A 22,422-nucleotide genomic window follows, 5' to 3' on the forward strand; every position below is an offset into this window, starting at 1 on the left:
TTCAGAAATAGGAGATACGGTTTCTAGGCTCTCCTCAGTCTGAGGTGGTTTGAACCCATTACTCTGATTCCCCAAGGCAGCAACCTATCACAAAGCGATTCTGTGTGATTCTCGACGTCCCTCCTGTGGTAGCTGGGTCACAACATACAAGAGAGAACAAGGTTAATGAACCAGGAGAGAATTAACAGGGAGGCATTGATGAGGACTTCCTCTAAGGGAAAATACAGTCTGTAGTTCAGGTTTATGCAATGTCTTTTCTGAACAGGATTAATTAAGCAGATAGAGAAGCCCAGAGCTCCCACATGATTATGGTTGGCAATGACCTAGTCACTCAGGAAGATCAGAAAAGAAATAAAATGGAAAGTAACAATCCATTTATACAATGTAATTCTTTAAAACTTTGTCCATTAATCAACGAGTTAATCAAACATGCATGGACTACCTCAAAGATAGCAGCCAGGCTAAGCTCTGGTGGACAGATTCTGCTGTTGGGCAGGGTCCTCAGCCATCCACCACAGCCTTGCCAGGCCCAGGGCACTGCACCTGTGGTTCACGGTAGAGACCCCTCACTGGGGAAGGTCCCAGGGTTGCTTTTGTTGCCCACTTTGTAGTAGTAGAGCTGTTAGCAAAGGGTGGCACTGCCTTTCCAAATACTGAAAACTTAAAAAAATACAAAATAAAGACCCTCGTGCCTGCTACCAGATGGAGTAACCAACCTGTGCCTTGCAATGTGTTTATGTGTGGGAATTATGAAAGCAAGATCTATTAAAAATCCTGGTGCTAGCCTACTGTCATTTGTATGGGCATAACGGAATAAGTGTTTCTGTCTGATTCACCTCTTGGATTTAGTAAGAAGCCCAGGTGTGAGAAGTGTTGAGGCAGTAGTGCAGAACTGCCCAAGTCCCAGGCCTCATTTTGGATGTGAACCTTTACAAGTGAGTTCTCCACTTGGCAGGTGCTTTTCCAGCTGGCCCTGATGAACTGGAATGAAAGAAAGTGTTTTAAAGCTTGAGATGTTGCAAATTAGTGGAGGGTGGCCAGGCTCTGCAGTGCAGTCACTGAGGCACAACGAGAAATCTGCTAATTAGGCAAGAGCTCATCTCACAATGCCAATTTGCTACAGACCTCTGAGATTACACCATGTCTAAAAGGTGCAGGGCAACCCCATCGTGCAGGCCGGATCTCAGCAGGGCTCTCATGCACTCTTGCTGAGGCATGGGTTTTATTTTTTTTAAATTTAAATGTAATTCTTTAGTATTTGCCTAAAACTTGTTGAGCTTTCCACGCAAGGACAGCAGCAGAGCTGTTGCTGCTCCCCCTGCCAAAAGCTAATCTCAGCTCGGCTGTGATGTTGCCCTAGAATGTACTTTGCTCTCCACTTGAACCCCTACTAAGATCCGTGGCTTAGTGCCATTTGGGTAAAAAAAGGTCATACAGAACAGGCATGTTCCCTGTGTGCCATAAGTGAAGGTATTTCCCATTTGATATTAACAGATAGCGGCACAACACAGGGAACAGTTACGTGTAGAGAACCTTTGAGAAGAAGGTAATTGTTCCTGGGTGAGGCAAAGGCGTGAGTAAGAGGAAGAAACCCCAGGCAAGTTGAGTCCAGACCTATACAAAACTTCACCCGTACAATGGTGGGTGGTGTGCCAGAATACTGGGATCCTGCCTGAACACACAGACCGGTAGCATCTACAGGTATCTGAACGTGGGTGCAGTGAGGTGTGGATGCTGGATGAGCAAGAGCTGTGAAAAGTAACTTTTTTCCTGAATAAAGAGTAATTTTCTTGTACTTTGAGGTTGGTCTTTTCAAATTAGTCACAGTTGCAAAAGCAACAATAGCTTGTAAAAGCCTGGTGTGGTAGGTTTTTTTGTAGGTCTCCTTTCCTCCTTCTCTGAATACCTTTTTTTCTTGTTTTGCCAGTGTATTTTTCTGCTGTCAGTCTAGTCTCCAGGCCATTAATGAGTTCATGAACCTATGTCACGTCCCTTTTCACTCGTATGTTTTCCAACCAGAGGAGTCCTAGCCTATGTAGTAATTTATTGTGCAGAAGTTGTTCCATATTTTTGATCGTTCTTGTCATTTCTTGATCACAAGGAAGTTGGGGCCTTGCATCTGCTTTTCCGAGGACAGAGATTTTTTTCCCTCTGCTGCTCTACAAGTGAGGAGGGAACCGGGGAGAATTTCTTCTTAGTGTTCACAGTGCTTCAGGCAGCTGCAACTGCCCAACTATTTATCTACCAGATCTAGGCTGAGCAAGCTGCCCATGGTCTCTTTCCCCCAGATTCACCGCAGAGGAGCAGTCAGCCCTGTGGCCAGTTCTAGCTGTCAGATAGGCACGAGCCAGATCTGCCCACAGTTGGGTGTCTCTCCCGTTTCAGGGAGGTAGTAAAGCTGCCTTTGATGGCCACGTGAGGTCAGATGTTATTGAAGAATGGACTCTTGACCTGTTCCCCTGACTTAACAAGCTTGCGATGTTTCAAGAATTGATTCCTCGATGCAGCTGATGTATCTCAGAGCTCTGCTTCTTGAGAGCTTGGGTGAGGTGGCGTAGAGACACCCTGGTGCCAGGAGGTAATGGGGCTGAGGGCATTTGGGGTAATGAAAATATGTGATAGGAAGGATGCAGTTATGTAACGGTGAAGAAGGAGCTGCCTCATGGGATAGAGGAGGAACAAGGCTAAATGGAGCACGCAGGAATGCGACATTGAATCGTTCAGGGTCAGTGACTCTAAGGTCATTTCAGAAAGAGATTTTAATTGTCTTTCTGCTGAGCAGTGGCCTGTATTTGTTGTGTTGCTGCTTTCCTCAGTGCTGTTGACCAAGTGGTATTAATCTTCACCCTTTAGGGGCCAGTGAACATTTTGTTTAAGAAATAGTGATCAGGAAAAATTACCAGATAAATCTGCAGAGGTTGAGTATTTACTTGGAGACTGGAAAAAATAGCCAAAGTGCCCAACTTAACTGCAGACTAGCTATGTTCTTTTGGGTCTGTTCAAATAACTGTGTAAAGCAATCAAAATCCAGAGACAGTGAACACAGGTGCAATTGGTGGCACTGTTTTATATTAAAAGATTTTAATTTGCATTATAATTTGCCATTATCATAACCTTTCCTTGGCTGCTTCTCAACTTTTCCACACTTTAACTGTTAGGACTAAAGTTCTTTTCACTGAGTGCCTGCCTTCGGTTATTTTTTTTTTCCATGTGAAAGTTTCAGCCAGAATATTTCATTTGTTTCCAAGACATGGGCCAAAACCCACATTGTTTTGCTCAAGCTAAAAGAAAAAAAAAAAAAAAATTAAAAAATTAGATGACCTGTTCTTTCAGAAGCCCTAATTCCCTCATGTTTTAAAGGAGGGACTTGCAATTTGGTGGCAGGTAGCCTTGAGTCAGAAATGATGCTGAAAAAATAAGCTCACCTGTATCTATGTAAGAAATATTTGAAGAATCCCAGTTTGTATATGCTCAGGAGAAATTTGGATATCACCACAGACTCCATCCATGCTGAACAGGTCTCACTGGAGGCTGCAGAGGTTCCTCTGTAGCTGCCTCTAGGTTAAGCACCAAGCCAAGAAGGGAGTACCGAGGCCTTCTCATCTAACGTAACAACCCGAAGGAAGTACCTAGATTAAAAACATGGTTTCTTTCTGTTCTTTCTAAATACTGGCTCTTCTAAGACAGAAATTGTTCTCTGGAAGAGCATCTTGGTTGCCAGTAAACTACAGAAGACATCTTGGCGGTACAGCCTTCTAACTGAGAGCCGCAGTTACATTGAAATTTAAGTGGGATAAATCCAATCATTTCTGCAGGTGTCAGTGCTGGTGTTTAGGTGTGATAGGAGGTACAAGAGAGGAAAGAAGGAATAGTGGGACTGGGGGAAGCCATAAGGACATTAGGTTGCAGCAAGGGGTGGGAAGGAGGGAAAATATAGTTTACTTTTTAGTAGTGCTGCTTTTTTGAGGTTTGAGAAACACTTTTAAGACTCTCTGGGCAACTGAAAGAGATGATCACTGGCCTTATAGTGGTGAAAAAATGCCTGGCTTACTGCCCTTGCGGGATCTTTTATTTTCCAGTGATAGAGAGGAAATCGGTGTCTGTGCTGTGAATTTTATTTCACTTACCAACAACCTTGAAGCCTTTGTCATGACAGCAGTATCTGTCAGCACTTGACTATGGTTCAGTGAAAGATTTAGGAATGACAGAACAGATTAATTGTAGGAGAATGTAGGAGATCATGTAATTTCTGTCTGTTCCTCAGATGACTCTTTGGGACCCGAGTTCCACAGGGGTCTCGCACGTCCTTGCTGCCTTTAAGATCTTTGAATCTTTATGGATAGGATTATTTTGTCCATGAAGTCAAAAGTTTTAGGGCTGAGGCTGAATTTACATTTTTTAAGTGAATGACACTTTATCTCCAGCAGATGGTGATAAAATACCAGGGTTTGGCCTATTAAAACCAAGCTGTTCATGTCAGAAGTTGAGACTGGCTCTGATTGTATCTCAGGGGAAAAATTGCTCTGTTCAGTTTAAACCATAATCGGGATGAAACAGTTTATAAATGTAGTAATGACACGTAATTAACTGGTAACCGGTGAACTATACATTCAGGATCAAACTAGTAATGCAACAGATAAACCATAGTGCTAGACCGTTACGGAATGTCAGTGAAGTTCCAGACACCTTTCTGCAGCTAATCCCAAGAAGTGTCAGTCCCCCTCTTGCCACACACACAGAGATACATGTCCCCGCTCCCACCCCAAGGTCTGGGTTACAAACCAACCAAATTTTCTGGGTGTTCTATCCCAGTGCTTAATTTGCCATCTGCATTTAGAATTTAAAATCACCTTCACAGCAAAATTATTTTTTTTGTAGATCACTATGTAAGGATTTTTTGAAGACATTTCTATTTGTTTATGTAAAATCCTCTAAGTTATACAACCCCATTTGAGACCTACACTGTCTGAGTGTCTCTCCAAGCACGGCTTTTCTTAAACACTTCAAACAGCCAAGTCTGGCTTCCCCAAACTTACTAACATCAGTTTAGTTCTATTTCATCTAAAGTTGCTTTGCCTCCTTCCTGTATATGTGAATAAAAAGAAACTAGCATACAACTGCTTAAGGAAAAAGTTTGGATTGATTTATAGCATAAGCAAGACATCATTCTCTGGACTTTTTTGATGGATGACACCAAAGCTATTGTCCAAACATAGTTTTCTAGGTCCAGTTGTGCTAGCTCCATAGGTTATGTCTTCTGCCCAACCATAGATGTTCATCACTCCTCCTGTTAAAGCTTTTTGCTTCTTTAGGTTGCCTGCTAAGCATTCCCCAAATGGTTTTGGGCAAAATAAGCTGGAATAGTTTATACAGATTCGATATTAGATCTCTGCTAACTGGACACATTGTGAATAAAACATGTCAGTGGGTAAAAGAAACACCGGACAGTGTGACACTGCAGCTTCAGGTGGTGTTGTCCTGTCACTTGTTGGTCTGCAGCGCATACCAAGGCTCCTCACCCTTAGTTGTTGTTTGCACTGTCCTGTCATGTACAGCTCATTAAATGCCGTTACTCAACTTCTGATGAAGGCAAGGCCATGATGCTCCCCTGATAGGAGTATTCACAAGAGCCAGCAGATCTTAGATGCCTGAGATCCTTAGATACATCAAAGATGGGCACAGCATGGCTCTTTCTCAATGAAGAAAACTGCTTCCCTAGGAGCAGGGGGTTTCCATCTTGTGTGCTGTTGGTGTTGCTATTCAGTGGGCAAAATTAAGAAAAGAATGAATAAGAAATTCTACACCAGGACGACTGTGTTCACTGTTGGAGCTGGGAGAAGGTGGGAGGAATGTGCAGCTACTTGACAGTGGGGTGTGAACTGATCTTGAGGGTTTGTTCACAGGACTGCAGGTGGTTGACTTCGCCTGTCTTGGTCTGGTACAGCTTGACATTGAGACAACATAGCTGACCATTTCTGAGCTCGTTCTGTCCCAGATGAGAAGATAACCTCCCTGTGTTTCACTTTACAGCATGCAGTCATGTAGACCATGACAGCTGTATGTCTCAACTGACACATGCCAGCTTGCTGGCTTGCTGTGTATGAAGTGGACTAAGCCTTGTCAATGTACAGTTAGTAGTTAATGGCATGGGTTGTTAATTCCTGCTTTTAGAAACTGTAGTAACTCTTCATCATACCTGACTATTTTTTGCTTCCCCAAACAGAATGGAGAACCTCTCTGCATGGTCATTTGGCTGTGCTTTGAATCCTCAGCTTTGCTGACATCCCTCCTGCTACTGTTTTTTCTGTCTTCACTCATGACTGCAGACAGCTGCTCTCTTGGTGGAGCTAACCCGAATGTCCAGAAGCTCCCGTTGCATTTCAAAACTGGCCAAGTGGTTTTTGTTCACTTTCGTCTCACTAGATACAAGGGAGTGAGATCAGTGTCAGCCTGAGCCAAGGTGCACCTGGATTCAGGGTCGGAGGTTGCTATTCATGTGTGCTGGAATACCTCCAGGAAGGGCAGATGTAACTGAGAGAAGTACTTACTCTCATTATCATGCTAATAGATTGATGTTACACAATACAGGTACTGCTGTCTTTGCAAGCCGAAATGTGGGATGAGAGGCTGAAACCAAGGCCTTCATGTATGAGCAGTTGGTGAGAAGCAGCAGTACTTTTAAAAACTTTGAGTGAGATTCCTCTATGTAGAAGAATCAATGTCTGAGCTGCACGCTCTAGGCCATCTCAAGCTGAGTTGGTTGTTGGGTGGTTTGGGCTGTTTAATAAGATAAATGTAAAGGAAGGCAAAGCGACCTGTGTTGTAGGAGTTCATTTTAGAACCCCTCAAACTTTAAAAAAAATGTTTTATTCAACCTGAAAGAACTTTTCTTAACAAGGGACCTTGCTTTTTTGAAGGGTAGTTACTTAAGGCTTTCCAGTGAAAGTACAGAATACAACCTTGTAGCCCTTCCTTGTGTAAGCAGTCTCATGAAGTTCTATTAGGGTTACAGGATTTGCATGTTTAAAGACTTGATCCATAATAACTAGTCTCTGCCTATCTGCTAACTAAAAATATGCATTAAGAATGCAGTTAGCCTTGGCTTCCAGGATTTGGAAAAAACATATTGAGATACCTGGCCAATCCTGAGACGTGTTGAACTTTTCTAATTCCTGGTAAATTCAAAGGCTGTGATGCTACCCAGCAACCCTTGGATGGAGGTCTGGAAAATTAGTAGGGGGAAAAAAAAAATCTTTTTTCCTTTGGAAATCTTACCTGCATTCCAGTCAAGCCAAGCTGTAAGTGCCCGCTAGCAAACACCATCATCTAACCAGGTGAATGGTGTATTAGCAACTTGGACAGACTAATGCTTCCTACCCAATGCTGGAGAAAGGGCATAGGGCTGAAGGATGGGTAGGAAGTGTTTGTTATATGTCTCTAGAGGCTGACTTCAGTGAAATGTGGCAGTTACCATCAGGGGAGGTTATTGTCCATGTTTTCCCAAGCTTCTTTCAGAAAAGCAGTGCTTGTGCTTCTGGGGAGCTTTGTGATTAACAGTCCGCAGTACCGCGGCACTCATAAAACAGTTTGGTTGGTATTTGTGTACTGGACACAGAAAAAAGCAGCCTGAGTTCAGAATTGCTTTCAGTTTTGCAGCCAAATTGTGGATCTCTTCCATGAAGACACTTTCTAGTTCTTTTTTCTTGTACTCCAGCCAATCCTGCTGAGCAATCCCTCAGAGAGCTCACTATAACTTAGCTCTGTTTTACAGTCCTTTTAAACTGTGGGTCTGTATTTCAAATACAACTAATATTATTTAAACATTTGCATGCATCAGTCCACTAGAAGAGATGGACAGTCCCACCCAGCCAGCATTTATAAGCTCCCTTAGGAAGAAGTGATGCTTTTTCCCCCTAATCTGACAAATCCCTGTCGTGTCAAAGATGTTGTAATTGATCTTTGTCATTAAATTCAATAACTTCCAAATTTACAGATCTACCTTGTTTCAGGCTAATGTAGATAAATGAGGTTCATGGTAAAATATTGACTTTTACTTGGCACCTATGCACCTCAGCACTTTATGCGTTTGATTAACATACAAGCAAGGCTGTAAAATCAAAGAAATGAATGCAAGGAGTAATGTTTTATTCTCCTTAAATGATATATGAGACTTAGCTATTTATAGCAAGGGGTTGGGAGAGAAATGTAAAGCTAAGCCAATTCTAGGAATGCTGATACAGGAGATTCAGTGAAAAATTGATATTCGTATGAGGAAACTACTGTAGGGAAAGTCAGAACACCATGTAGTGGTGTAAAGCTAATTTGTTTGTGCCTTGGTCATGGTCTGTACCCAATACAGCCAAACATTACACAAGAAGCATTTTGAAGAAATAAGGCACATGTTTTTAATGCTTAGTTACTGGAATACCTTGCTAGGGGCTGTGTTACATCATTTCTATGGAAGTCTTTAAAGCAAAATTTTATACTTCTCTGCAGGCAATGCTGCAGCTCAGCTGTGAATACTGGACTTACTAAAGAAACTTCTCCAGGAGATGATCATTATGCAGGAGCCCAGACTGGACGAGCCTGCTGATCCCTGCATGGACGTGACACGCTCAAGTCAGAGAAGGCTTATTATGCAAGTGCTGTGATGTGTCTGAGCTATTAAGAATTGACAGAAATAATTTAAGGAAGGATCCCCTCAGAGAGATGATTCCCTTGAAAATGTTTATCCATTGCAAGGGCAACCGTTCAGATCTCACTGAGCCCACAGCTGAGAAAACTCAGGGGAGTTTTCAAACTATCATCTCACTTGAGCACAGGAAAAATACTGACTAATTTCAGACTTATTCTCCTACTATTTTGACCCATGCAAAATACAGAGAGGCAGATCCCTAAGTGATGCAAATCGCTAAAGCTCCATTGGCATCAAGGGAAAATCTTTAACAGATGAGAAGGATGCTGCATCTCTGAGAAGGCTGTGTATGAACGAGGACAGGTACAAAAATATGAAAAGTGTGACCAATGTAATCACAGACCATTTGTCTGTTTTCCTTGCTGGCAGAATCGCTGGGGAAAGAGCAAGATTTAGACAGCAATGGGAGAATCCTATTCAGGTTTCATTTAAAAGGGGGGAGGTTTTTCAGCACAGACACAGTGGAAAATGGCTGAATGGGGAACCTGAGCAGAACGGTTCTCCCACTGGAGCAATCCTGGAGTAGATCACTATGGGGATACTCCTATTTCAGAGTGAAAATTATTTCATTGCAGGTACTTAGTTTGCTCCCAGAACAGAATCAATTTTCAGGAATAGAAACTTTTATTTTGGAATAAGGAATCCACAAGGGAAGATAATGTAGAAGAGCAATCATCCACCTGTGTATTTTGACTGGCCTGTATTTACAGAGGGTCAGAAAACTGCAACAAAATGCAGTAGTGGCACTGCTTCTTTCCACCTCCTTAGTGATGTGACTCCCCTGCCCCTGTGCTTTCCTGGGCAATTTTCTTATACTACCAAGCTCTGAAATGCAGAGACCCTAGTTAAAATTCCTCTCAGACAACAGACTAGAGAAAAAAAGTATTCAGAAGGACTAGGTCTCCTCCAGAACTCATTTTGCAGATGGGTATCTCTTTAAAAAGATTTCTCTCTGTCATGATGTTTCTTCCGTGGATTTTTCTGCCTGTTGGGTTCCCAGCTATTTCAAAAGGGAAGCGACTTTGTTTCAGTAGGAAAGTACGGCATCTTGAAGTGTCATGGGAGTCAGCACTGTTTTCTCTTCTGAAGTTAGGAGTGAGCTAACATTACACTGCTGGGTCCTGGGAGGTGTGAGTTTGTTACCAGGTCCATCAGAGACATCTGTGAATGCTGGGGCAACTGCACAGGATCCATCACGAAGACCAAATGTAGATATTGACTGAGTCACTGGACTCGGTAGACTGGACTGTCTTTACAGCTAGTGGAAGGAAATATGTGCTTTCATCTGAGCTATTCTAGATATTTGCTATAGGATGTGATACCCCACAAAGATAAAGTGCCTATTTCTTTCCACCTGCTACAAAGCTAACCCAGGATGACTAGCTCAGGTAACAGAGGTCTAAGCAGTAGACATCTACAGCTAAGTGAATTAGGCTGAAACACTAGTGTCTTTTAATACCTTTTATATAGTGAGCCTATGTTGTTTAATTGTGGTCCTCAAAAGGGGGATAAAAGGGTGTGAACATGGATCATGTGCTCTCCTAAACAGATGGGCATCAGATCAGGACATCTGGAGGCTCTGAGATGGACTATGTCCTCTTCTATCATGAAAAAATGTTTAACGAATTCTGAAAACTTCTGGAAGTTTATCTGTGGAGGAAAAAAAAGGAAGCCTGACAGTCCTTCACACAGTTTCTTCATTTCAAGGTCATCATGAATTAATTCTGGAGATCCATGGAACCAGTTGTCTATGTCCAATAAATTATGGCAGGTAATTAAGCTATTCATTTTGACTTCGGTGCTGCATTCCAGTGTCCTTGTGGATCTGCTATACTGGGTGCTTTTTTTGCAATAGAAAACTTGGATAGATAGTTCCCCATTATTTTGATAAGGATGTTGCTGGAATGGTGTCCTGCAATTTTTTTGTGTGAAAAGTTACTGTGAGTTGTTCCCTGAGCAGAATTTTTTTTTTTTTCCTTTTTTCTTAGGAAAGCTGGTCCCCTTCTACCCAGCTTTTAATTCAGTGGTTCTGTAGGATAGTATGAATATGCACATCTCTATAACTAATTTTATTTGTGCATTTGTAGCTCCGTGATTCTTATCTCCTCATGATCTCTGACAAGTTTATACAGGTAAGACTATCGATGAGATAAATCTGAGCTATTATCTTCATTTTGCACATGGAAAAGTGAGACACAAAAGGATTTCCATTGGCTGCAGTGAGCTTTGTATCAGGCTGCAAGTGTTTCAGTCAAGATGTCACAAAGTTTGTGGCACATTTAGGGAAAGAATCCAGAAAATCTAGATCTCATTGAGTGTACAGAAGGTAACACAGGCCACGAGGAAGAATTAGGATGGCAGACTGCACTCAACCTTGTGTAGCCCTTGCTTTCTGTTTTAGATCACCTGTTAGATGACCAGTGTCCACTCACATTTTAGACTGGACCAACACAGACGTAAGGCTCATCAAGGCTAAAATATTGAGACATGCTTTCATTTCAACTGGTGCACTATTGCTTCTATCCCTAGCTGTTGTAACACCCACAAACAGAATAGGAGCCCAGTTTCCTAGAGCGTAGGCACGTGCACCAGGCAGTTTCCCACCCTCTGGGTTCCTGATGGCTGCAGGTTGCACAGCCAGTGGATTTCGGAATCCCTTGGATGCCAATCCGCTGCAGCTGCAAAAGGTCTTTCACATCTAGGGACTCTTCTGCAGGGCATCTGAAGAGTGCGAAAAAAGGGTGTAAGGGCGATGTAAGCTGAAGGAGGAGCTAGCATAGAAATGATGCTGTCAGAGATCATGTAGATGTTGGGATTCAAGGGATTTGCCTTCCTCGTCTGCTAGAGACAGGCTGGGTCCTGAGATCCTGAGTCTGAGCGCCGGGATGGTGCAAACACACATGCACACGCAAACACAGGCTCACGGTACGGACATTCAGTCTGTCTGGTAGCTGTCCCTCAGAGCCTGACCTCCTCCAGTTGCTGGCACCCCGACCAAAAAGCCCCTCGAGCTCGTGGCTGGCAGACATCAGCTAGGACCGGCGAACTTGAAGTTTGCTAGTGGATCGTGCCCACACGGGGAACAGGGAGCACATCCACACAGCTCGTTAAGAAGAGAGTTTAGCTGTGACGTTGCTGTGATCAGGTGTGGGGATTGGATCGAAATACTGACCAGCAATTACTTTACGTGCAGCTGGCCCTTTGTGTCCCCTCTTTCCTCTGTTTTTACACACTTGCTCCTTTCCGATCCACCTCGTTCCCTTCCTTTCCCCAGCTTTGATCTTTCCTCTAAACATCCCATAGTAAGTTTTGTACCTTTCCACAGTCCGCTTAAAATGTCCTCTAGTAAATTTTACACGGTCCTCAAATTTTCTCTGCTCCTTCCCCATGCCTCCCATAATAAGTCCTACCCTGCTTTAGGCAACAACCCCTTTCAGTTCGCTCAGCTTTCCAGGGAGAGCGTTTTTTTTTGGCTGACTTGTCTTAGAGGGTTTCACAGTAGGTCTAATCCTTCTTCTCTGGAAGGCTCGGAGTAGGTGATTCAGTGGTTACTGGGAGTCCTCCCTCTCTTGTTGTTCTGGTCTTCCCTGCGTCTTTCTTTAACGTGATTAGCTGTTGGTCAAATAACCTCACAGATGCTTCAGTTCCATTACTGGAAATCCCCTTTGGAAATTTCTGAGCCCACAGTTGATTTCAGCTTAGAAATTTTCTTTTATTTTTTCACTCTGAAGTTCAATCAACCATTTGTAGGGATGTTGGAGAGTGGTCTAACCAACAATGTGCTGAGATATTTGGAGGCAGATCCCCCTGGATACGACCATGGCATGGGTCAGCTGGAGTCAAGGGAGTTACATGGTTTCAGCCATGCAAGACTGTTCCCTGATGCCTGATGCTTCTAACGTTTGCTTTTTTATAGATGTGGGTAACAACTGCAAGTTATCTGGGGACTAGGAAACTGCCATAAAATCCTGTGTTTTTAAATTGTCTATTTTCCAATGAAAATGACTAGGAAAAATGCCGTTTCTTGTATTTGCACTGTATGAGGTTTCAGAGAGTTGTAGGGATTATGTACAGGTCAGAATCATAGAATCATAGAATTGTTTAGGTTGGAAAGACCTTTAAGATCATCGAGTCCAACTGTAAACCTAACACTGTCAAGTCCACCGCTAAACCATGTCCCTCAGTCTATCTAAGTGGAGCACCAATCCTACAGAGGAGCCACCTGAGAATGTTTTTACTGAGCATAGCAGAATTGCTTCTCAGGTCAAGTTCCTTGTAGATCTTGAGAAGCTGGTCTAAATCTGAGTTTATAAACTGTGATAGTAGGTAAGGGAAATACAGAGCTGTGTGTGGAAGTTCAGCAATACAAGGTGAAGAGTGTGGTAGTTTCCACAAGTTGGTTGTGTGGGTAAATAGACTTCACACGTAAGACAACCATTTATCTTAAGGAATTTGACATCTAAATTATGATGAATTGCAAGAATTTCCCCAAACCATGTGACGTAGTATTCTTGTGCTCATTTCTTTAAAGTGCTAGTCATTTCTTATTAGTTCAGTATATCTCTTCTTTCTCACATTATGCAGTTCAAATCTAGACCTACGTGACTTTGAGGGTTTTGCTGGTAGGTTTACACTTGAATTTAACTCTAGAAAGATCTCAAATATTGCACTAACCCATTAGTAACTTAGTGTAATACCCTTTGAAATAATGACTACTAATGTTTCAGGAAGCCTCGTGGTCCCTGTGTGCAGGGAAGTGATCCCTGGTGGGTTACAGACCCCACTGGTCTGTAACACAGGGTTGCTGGGTCCCCGTCCTTGCTCTGCCACTCACAGAATCAAGTAGGTTGGCAGGCACCTCTGAAGGTGACCTAGTCCAAACTCCTTCTTACCCATGTCAGGTTGCTCAGGGCTTTATCCATTTTGAGACTTGAATCTCAAAATGGAGGATGGAGATTCAGCAACCTCTCTGGCCCCCTATTCCAGTGCTTGACCACTGCCTGGTGAAATGTTTTTCCTTGTATCTAGTTGTGTTTTTTCATGTTTCTGCTTGGGTCCATTGACTCTTGTCTTATCACTGTGCACCTATGAGAAATGTCTGGCTCCAGCATCTCCACACCTTTCCATTAGGTAGCTGTAGACAGCAATAACATCTCCCATTTGCCTTCCTTCCTGAGACTGAACAAACCCAGCTCTGTCAAAATCCCACTTCTCATTCATTTCCTTTAGGACTTAGATCAGATTATTTAGCCTCATTCTACCTTTCTCTCTCTGTAAAGTTGAAAGTAATGCTATTTCTGTACCTCAGCAAGGAGCTGTGAGCATAAATGCACGATAAGTTTCTCAGTTACTGTGAAAATGGTGTCTTATAAAAATATCATTGCCAGACAGGGAGTCAGCTTGGGTAGAAGGCATTGTCCATAATGGAAGAGCCTGGAAAGGGCATGTGCATTATCAGGTGAAGGGGCATCTGCCCATGCTCCAAACTGTCGATCTGCTGTTCCTCAGTGAAGCTTAAAAGCAAAATGTTTTGTACTGACTTTCTTTCTGTGTTCGCGTGTGTCTGTTCTTCAAGGCATATAGAGCTTGCTTTGGTTTCTACAGATACACTAGAGTTGTGTGTGTGTTGCCATAAGAAAGGGGATGAGAATGGTGGGAAAGACGGTTCCTCCTTGTCCACTTTTGCAGCTTTTCAATAGACAGCAAGCTCAATGGATCTCACAGTCCACGTTTCCTGAACAGAAGGGCTGGTTTTACATATTGCCTAGACACATAATACAATCACTGCCCTGAGGCCTGGCTTGTCTCCACTTACGTCTCATCTGTTACATGCAGTCCCACTGACCCCAAGACTGTTATTCTTGGTGCACAAATGTAAGCTCATGACAGACCGGGTCCTTAGGACATAGCAATCTGCACAAAGTGATTCATTTGTGTGTTACACTGGGATTTATTCATATTCTGTCAATATTCATGATCTTCTGAAAATGTTGCTATCTGGAAGGGAATTAATTTTGGATACAAAGAAGGTATTTCCTCACCTTCAATCTGGAATACACCAGAATAAAAACAAGATGGTAGTATTCAATTAACTGTCTTTCCAGCTCGTAGGTGAAATACTGTGTTCAGAGAAAAGTGTGGAAGTGAGTAACTGCTATTCTATTATGTCTTCTATTATCTGATCCCCAAATCTGTGAATTTTTTAGCATATTCTAGTTTTCATTAATGTTGGCAGAATGTTGGATTTGTATTACAACAGGTGAAGATTAAGATATATTACAATGCAAGGATAAAAAAAAATCTGCCATCTTACTTCTGGAAAAAATAATAATGTGTCAGTTGCATGAGGGTCTGATTCAAAATAGCGGCATAAAACAGAAACAAGTTGTCATGCAAATCTGATTATAGTTTAAATTAAGCTAGTCAAAAGCATTTTTCTCACAAACCTCTGGCAACATTCTGGTCCAGCCAAATTTGCCCAAATGCAAGTGCACTCTTTCTGGAAATCTTTTTCTCCAGTCCTTCCAGCTCCTTTCTGCAGATGATGCCATAAGTTGAGCAGGGCTAAACAGTGCTGTTCACCTTCTCTGTGTAATTTTTCATTTCATAGACCATTATCATTGTCTCATTCTTTTGGCTTTTTTCCAAGCCGAAGTCCTAGTCTATTCAATTTCCCCTTGTACAGAAACCATTCTACATCTCTTATTGTCTCTGTGCGTTTCCTCGTTTGTTTCTCTTCTAGCTGAGATGGGGTGAAGGCACAGTACTCACGATGGAATTTAGCGCTGTTCAAATACAGGAGGGCAGAAGGGCCTTACACCTCCCAGGACTGGGCTTTGTCTGCCCTAGGTTGATCAGAATAAGTTCACTTTAAACTAAAATAAAAAACTAGAGATGAAAAAAGGACAAAAAGATCCAAGTGAATAACATCATTTTCATCATGACCCCATTAAGGTTAATAAAATGTTAAAATGAGACAGTGCTCACCCACTGTTTTATCTTTACTTCATTGCTTTTTCCTACTAGCAGTGCATCAATAACCTGCAGTATATTCTAACTGATTGAATAAAAAGTTATATTTAATTGGGAAATCAATGAGCAGGAATAGGGCACTGAGGTCATATAGATTGTATCATCCTGACCAATCTAACTCACTTGCCCTTTGAGCTGGTCTTTCATCATTATATTTCACTTGCCAATTCCTCAACGGTCTTAATTATGGGCACAGCAATTTGTCTTCAAATATTACACTACAGTGAAATCTATGCATCAATAAATACAGCTCAAAAGCTGTTTTCCACACTGCTGGAGAGTTAATTGCTTCTATGGTGAAAGCAAATGCTGTAATTCTTTACATTTGTGGTGCTTTTCAACATCTTCAAGTGACTGGAGGCCATTCAGAATGGCTAAATTAAAGGAAAACATGTCTTTGAATATGAAGATTGGTTCTGAGCAATTTTTGACACTTTATCTGTACAGAACATTCTGCTCTGTGCTGCAGTTGGAGCATGGCTAAGAACTAGCAGAGGACACTTTAGAAAACATAGCTAGCGTAGTCAGAAGGATCTGCTGGCTGTTCATTTTCTACCTGCCTCTTTTAAACACCAGCTATATGTAGGGGAAATGGTGAATACCACATTTACAAATTTTGCCCAGTCTAGGAAAAACAGCTATTTCTGTTTAGGAAAGTGCAGTTCTAGTGCTGTGCTTGTGTTTGTCCTCTCCAAAGCAGGAACGTGTGAATGCCACTTGGAAAGCACAGGGTGCAAGCGAGCCTTGAAAAACCAGTCTGTGAGCAAGAGTAGTGGAGAAGTCCACAGCTGTGGAAGGCATTGGTTGGGCTGGGTGACTTGGTTGCAGGCTTTCATCAAGTTCCTGCAGCCAACCCTCCAGGCCATATAAAGCATCTGTGTTTCTATTGTGCTGTTCTTTTTGCATGCAATAGCTGTTGTGCTCCCCGACTCCTAAACCGCCTATAAGTTACAGCCCTGGTTTCTGTACTGGCAGCTTGCCTCCACCTGATTTCTGAGGGGCTGTCAGTATTTTCTGCCCTTGTAGTAGGCAGCCTAAGGCCCTCCTAGGAAAGATTCTGGCACCTCTGAAAGGAAAAATGTCATTTCTGCCTGATGTTATCTTACCAAGGGTGGATGGGACAGGAGCAGACCTGGGGCCACCAACACTGTGTTGCAAGTATGCTCTAGGCGCTGGGATCTCCTGAGTTCCTCCACCAGGAGCACCTGGTCGGTTCCTTGAAAAAAAGCATTTAAAGTGAAGCAGTGTGCACGGGTGATTAATTTAACCTGCAGCCACGAGAGGTTCCAGTCCACATTGTATTGTGGATGCAAACAGGGAATCACTTTTGGGGTAAAGAATTCAGCAATGTGCTCAAGGGTGAGGAATGAGATCTGGGTGTTCTTGTTACCTCAACTCCTTGCCTGCAAAGATGGTAATCATTCCTTCTCTGAATGTTTGAGGCTGCCATTTGAGGAACAGGCAAGGAAACATTATTGTTTTAATTTGTGGGTTTCTGAGCTCCTGCTCAACAGTATCTTCAGCAGGAATTGCTTGACTGTATGTGAATAACTAAATATGCATTGGTCCTGTTTGGTGCTACGATCCAATATCTGTTAAATGTGTTTGGCATTTAAGTGGGCCAAGGTTAAATCCTAGGTCTTGACCATATTAAAAAAAACCCCTTATCAGGGTTTGCCGTTTGCCTTTTCTTCATTTAAAATCTCAGTTATGCAGCTGAGGATCCTCTCCTGACCAAAAGCTTCATGAAAACAGATAGGTGGTTGTGAAGATTTTGATTCTGATGCTTCAGCTTTTTCTGACAAAACGCCTCTGTTGAGTCATTTCTGACAAGCTGTAAACTGTATCTCTGAAATATCTGGACAAATGTGTTATCTTCTGGGGATGCTATAAGGGCACCAGGAGTACCTGATTCTGAAAAACACGTATAGAAATAATCCTTGTCTTCTTAAAAATATTTCTTCAAATAAAGATGCTCTTTAATGTCCAAGGCATGTATTGCAAGAAGCTTATTCTCTGAGCCAAGCAGAGTGGAGCTATTGAATAACTGTGCCATTGCATGCATAAATATCCAGAAGACAAATCAATTATATCTACATTAGACATTAGACATAATGGAAATAAAGCTACTGTAATTGAACATTATCACAGACTTTGTCGTTCCTGGCTTGGAGAGCAAATATCTCAGCTTCTGCTTGGAAGGCCATCTTGGAAAGCTATCAGCCCACACAGGGGTACTGACAAGACAAATACACTTTAGAAAAACCACGGCACACTGTCTGTGCCTCAGACTCTGTCAGCCCCCAAAGTCTGTCACAAAAAGTGACAGTCTCAGGAGAGGTTTGGACTTCTGCCTTGGCTGTTTATTTCCAACTCTGGAAAGCCTTTTCATGGAGTTTTCATACATAAAACCAACGTGTTGGACTTACCTCACATTATGTTCATGTCCATCTCTTAAAAAAAGTATTAAAACTACCTTCTTGCTATAGGGGCACTAATATTGTTGAGTTTCATCCCTACTGTATTCACAGTGCTTTGTCAAGGATGTCAAGACCAGTACCTGCATCTTCAGGGACAGGTTTGAAAGCTCTGAGGGCTAAGCAGTGCCTCCCAAAAAACCCCAAACAAACACAAAGTCTATCTCCAAATAGGCACAGACTATCTAATCACCGTACTTGCAGATAGGCTTAATGGAGCTTGCTGTGGAAAGTGGTGGAGTCCACACAAAATTAGGCAGCTGGTCAGAACATGCAGGAATAATATGTACAGAGTATTAAATATGGACTTTCATCTAGAATTTCAAGTGCCTTCCAAAGTTGTTGTTGGGTTTTTTTTCCATTTTCTGAGTATTTATGCCAGTGGTTCCCAACTTTGCTGTCCAAAAGGCAGCAACACTGAGTCAACACCACGGTGTTTGCAGCCTCCTATTTTGAGCTCTGTGTTCATGGGGACCTCAAGAAGCAAGGAATCCTACAGCTATTGGAGGATCTTGTGGTGAGCCTATTGTCCCCAATTTGAGGGATGAGGATCACTTTCTACATCAATAACGTATTTGTTTGCAGGTAGTTTATGGATGGAGAGGTTGGGGTTAAATGAAAGACCTATGGCTTCTAGACAGTGAGAGTGCTAGAAAGAAAATACGAACCATTCACTGTGGACCTGTGTCCTCATTTCAGGTCCTATCCCAACATCCCAGCTCTGGCTGATGCACAAAAGAAACCAGGTACGCCTTTGTCATTAAATCCCTGTGGCTGGTCCCCTGCATCTGCACATAGAAATTACTTACTGAAATGCTACATCAGCAGGTACTTTTCTTGATCTCATCTGGCAGAGGAAAACATGCATACCCCATTTTTCTTCTTTGTTTGGTCACATGATCTTGTTCTATCTGTTTTATGGAGCTCTGAAAAGCAGTCAGGTTTACAGGCTTTGTGCTGGTATTGGAGCTATTATCTAGTTTGTTTTCTTTTGCCAATGGGGATTTGGCTAGGTTATCTTCCCTCGGCACATAAACCCTGACTGTATGTTTTCTATGCATGACTGATGTGGTGATGTATCATCCTTCAGAAGATGGAAAAGTGTGTCTTGTGACTGCCCAGAGCAAACTGACCTTCCTAAAAATGAAGCTTTGCCTTTGTGAATGCTGCTTTGGTGTTTCTAAAAATGAAGCTTCACCTTTGTGAATGCTGCTTTAGTGTTTCCTTTGTAAAATAATACTTTTCATGAGTAACAAGCTCTATAGCTGTGTATTGCAACATTTTCTGTCTACAAAGAATTTGATCTTCTTGAGGAAAGAGCAATGGTTAAATGTTCATTTCTTTTACAGAGCGTAGATCTGATTATTCTCCAGTCAATTCAGTGTTTTTCTCGAGGTCTTCTCTGTTAGTCACAGGCAGTAAAATAGAACAAAATTATGAAGGATATCACTGTAGACAGTGAATGGAGAAATAATTTTAGGAAGAGGTCACCTTTGTAGGCAGACACTGTATCCAGATGTAGTAAGGATTCTGCAGATTTCTGTGGGTTTCTACATTTAATTATAGGTACTGCTGAAGTGTCATGGTGGGCACACATACAAATGAACTAAGTCATGTTTTTTTTTACTTTTTTCAGGGCAAAGATTAAGTAGAGCTACTGTTTCCCTGGATATTTCCTGAGACCATTATCAAGTTCCAGTGCAATTCCCCTATGTCCAGCTTGGCCACCCTGTAGTCATACCAAAATGGAAGTACTCGTGCAATAGCTCTACTGATGTCAATAATGTCGACAAGACTTACCACCAGTGTATAGTAAAAGAGAAATTAGAGTAGCAGAGAATAGCTATGGCAGGACAAAGATAAGAGAGTCTTTAAATAGGATTAAATAGATGATGGATTGATTCTAAGCTTCCTGAGCTGGTGCATATACAAAGCCCAGTTTCACTTTTAAGGAAGTGCATCCTTTTTACACGACTGAAGGGAAAGAGGGTTGCAGATCAAATAATTTTTCATGCTGAATCTAAGACCTGGCAGAAACATTCTTCATCTTAAGAAAATGAATTGAACGAAAAATAAAGTCCATTCACAATATGCAAAAGAGAAGCTTCTACACATGGCAGGTTCATACTGCGAGCAGGCTTATGTCCTTCTTCCTGGAATGGCTATGTGAAAGTAAAAAGGAGTAGCATGACTTTAAATCATCAGGAATCTTCAAAGAAAATAATCAACTGGGAAACTGAGCAAAGAGTTGTTGGTTGTGGCAAGTAGTGAAAATCTTTGGGGAGCTGTATTCAGTGAAAGGAATAATTGTACTAGAAGCAAGAAATGTTGATTCCTGATTGTGAAGATTATACTAAAATACTTCTCTAGTTCCTCCACATCCAAAATGGGAATAATCCTTCTTCATTTACAGTTAGATGGAGTTGTGAAGTTTAATTGTCAGCAGATGACTCCCATAGAAGTCCACTCTGAGTAATGCACTCTGCCATCTGAAACAGTGTCAGATCCCTCATGTGTCTTGATTACATGGAAATTTTCCATGATGAGCCAAATTCATGCCAACATACCCGCCCTTGTGCCATTTGGAATATTGTGTCTGCAGAAATTGCTGTGATTAAAGGGATGAATGAAGGCAAAGTTCGTGTTCAGTGCCAGTCTCCTCCAAAAGGTATTGAAAGGTATTGCTGTTGCTGAAACACTTTCATCAGTGTACAGTTTTTTGCTCCTTCCCCTGGTCTCATAGTCCATATCCCTTGACTCAGAGACATCAAACCCAAAAATCTTTGGCAACAGCAGATGTTATGTAATTTCAAACTTGAGTACTGAATTTTGGAGATGCTCTACTGCTTGACATTTGAGGTAATTTATTTTTATTTTTCAGAAGTCCAATAGATTTACCAGTTGAATTCCGGTCAGGCCTTTGTTTGGGTCATTAAAGGGAACTGATTTTTGTAAGGAAGCAGCTGATTTCTGTGAGGGCGTGGGAATCTTCATACTGTACTCAACCAGGCATCCAGAGCTCGGAGAATAATGATAAATGCTTTACTCTTTAATGGCATGGCTTATAATAGTGTGAGTCCAAAAGGAACATGGGAGAAGAAGTATGACTCCACGTCTGGGTCCTTTTTGCTTCCAGAAGAAAGCTACTGTAGCTCTTCCTAAAGTATCAGCTCTTCTGCATGTATCAGCAGTAGCTGATAAAGATAAGGCAAAATCAAGGCTCTTCTGCTTCCTACCTATGTTCCCATCCTAGCTTGTGTGGGTGGGATGTTTGGGTGTGATCTGGATGAGCTGGTCAAGTGTTTGTATTTGTGCATGTGTGTATGCAAAAGAAAGGGCTGAAAGGCTGGGCGATGAGTGGACTGAGAGCAGCCCTGACGAGAAAGACTTGGGAGTGTTGTTGACGAGAAGATCAACATGACCTGGCATTGTGCATTTGCAGTCCAGAAAGCCAACTGTATCCTGGGCTGCATCAGAAGAGATGTGACCAGCACGTCAAGGGAGGGGATTCTGCCCCTCGACTCTGCTCTGGTGAGACCCACCCTGGAGTACTGCGTCCAGCTCTGGGGCCCCCAACATAAGAAGCATGTGGACCTTTTGGAGCAGGTCCAGAGAAGGATGGAAGATGATCAGAGGGCTGGAGCACCTCTCCGATGAAGATAGGCTGAGAGAGTTGGGATTGTTCAGCCTGGAGGAGAGAAGGCTCCAGGGAGACCTTATAGCAGCCTTCCAGTACTTAAAGGGGACCTACAGGGAAGATGGGGAGGGACTTTTTACAAGGGCATGTAGTGATAGAACAAGGGGTAATGGCTTTAAACTGAAAGAGGGTAGATTTAGATTAGATATTAGGAAGTTCTTCACTGTGAGGGTGGTGAGGCACTGGAACAGGTTACCCAGAGAATTTGTGGCTGCCCCATCCCTGACAGTGTTCAAGGCCAGGTTGGATGGGGCTTTGAGCAACCTGGTCTAGTGGAAGGTGTGGGTTGGAACTAGATGACCTTTAAGGTTCTTTCCAACCCAAACCATTCTATGATTCTGTGAAAGGAGGACAGCTCAGTCCTCACCATTTCCTTTAGTGGACAGAAAAGCAGAACCCAAGCTAACCCCCTTTTATGTTGTAATGCTGGTAGAGGACATGCAAGGAAGTGGTTCCAGTACACTGGCCCACGCTGACCTTCTGGGAAAATTCTGTGGATTTTAACAGTAATTACTCTAAGA

This window comes from Buteo buteo, chromosome 18 (assembly GCF_964188355.1).
Source record: "Buteo buteo chromosome 18, bButBut1.hap1.1, whole genome shotgun sequence".
Lineage (NCBI taxonomy): Eukaryota > Metazoa > Chordata > Aves > Accipitriformes > Accipitridae > Buteo > Buteo buteo.